The sequence below is a fragment of the Chiloscyllium punctatum genome, chromosome 51 (genome assembly GCF_047496795.1).
Source record: "Chiloscyllium punctatum isolate Juve2018m chromosome 51, sChiPun1.3, whole genome shotgun sequence".
NCBI lineage: Eukaryota > Metazoa > Chordata > Chondrichthyes > Orectolobiformes > Hemiscylliidae > Chiloscyllium > Chiloscyllium punctatum.
In genome coordinates this window covers 37,333,929-37,336,119 of record NC_092789.1, presented here as the reverse complement: position 1 = coordinate 37,336,119, position 2,191 = coordinate 37,333,929, and positions in this window count along the sequence as shown.

Below are 2,191 nucleotides of genomic sequence, written 5' to 3'. Positions count from 1 at the left end.
AAAAGCTGGTTGATCACAAACTCCCCAGTCCACCCCCACTGGGGTGATTGTGTCTGACAACACAGTCTGTGTGGATATTTAAAGAGATTGTCTCTCAACCTCTGTCTGGGAGAGCCACATGTGAGAAAAGGGAACTCCCGTGAACACCTTTCTCGAATGGGCACTTATTTCCGTTCATTACTCACCTAGGCATTCCGTCACAGGGATTACTCAGCGCATTCTTCACTATTACCATCACAGGCTCTAAGTTCCTTCAAAGAAATGCAACCAAACTGCGATGCAAACCAGCTCTTTCACAATCGGAGGCTGAACTCTGAGTGTGTGTGTGTGTGAGAGAGAGAGATGCCCCATCACCATCCACTGCTACATGAATCAGGCTTGATCTTTTTGCACACGTGCACACCCACACATAGATTCACACACACACACAAAGAGACTCACATACTCACACAGACTCACACACACACACACAGATTCACACACACACACACAAAGAGACTCACGTACTCACACAGACTCACACACACACACACAGATTCACACACACACACACAAAGAGACTCACATACTCACACAGACTCACACACACACACACACAGATTCACACACACACACACAAAGAGACTCACGTACTCACACAGACTCACGCACACACACAGATTCACACACACACACAAAGAGACTCACATACTCACACAGACTCACACACACACACACACACAGATTCACACACACAAAGAGACTCACGTACTCACACAGACTCACACACACACACAGATTCACACACACACACAAAGAGACTCACGTACTCACACAGACTCACACACACACACGCACAGACTCACATACTCTTACACACACAGACTCACACACACACACCCAACATAGATTCACACACACACACACACACACAAAGAGACTTACATACTCACACAGACTCACACACACCCACACATAGATTCACACACACACACAAAGAGACGCATACTCACACAGATTCACACACACTACACATACATAGATTCACACAAACACACAAAGAGACTCACACTGACACACACATAGACTCTCACAAACACAGACTCACACACACCCACACATAGATTCACACACACACACATACTCACACACAAAGAAACTCACATACTCACACAGACTCACACACACACAAAGAGATTCACACACACACATACACACACAAAGAGACTCCCACACACACAGACTCACACACACGCACACAAAGAGACTCCCACAGACTCACACACACACATACTCACACACAAAGAGACTCACATACTCACACAGACTCACACACATAGATTCACACACACACAAAGAGATTCACACACACACATACACACACAAAGAGACTCCCACACACACAGACTCACACACACGCACACAAAGAGACTCCCACAGACTCACACACACACAGACTCACACACTCACACACGCAGACTCACATACTCTCACACACACATACACAGACTCACATACTTACACACACTCTGTCACACGCACACACATATAGACTCACGTTCTCTCTCTCACACACACACACAAACTCACATACTTACACACACTCTCTCACACACACACAGACTCACATACTCTCTCACACACACTCTCTCACACACACAAAGACTCATATACTCTCTCTCTCTCTCTCTCACACACACACACAAACAGACTCACATACACACACTCACAGCAACACATAGAGACTCACATATTCACACACACAGCAACACAGAGAGACTCACACACACATACGCACAGACTCACATACTCACACACACACACACACACACAGACTCACATACTCTCACACACACACAGACTCACATACTCACACACACACACACACAGACTCACATACTCACACACACACACGCACAGACTCACATACTCTCACACACACAGACTCACATACTCACACACACACACACACAGACTCACATACTCACACACACACACACAGACTCACATACTCACACACACACACGCACAGACTCACATACTCTCACACACACAGACTCACATACACCCAACATAGATTCACACACACACACACACACACACACAAAGAGACTTACATACTCACACAGACTCACACACACAGACTCACACACACCCACACATAGATCCACACACACACAAAGAGACGCATACTCACACAGATTCACACACA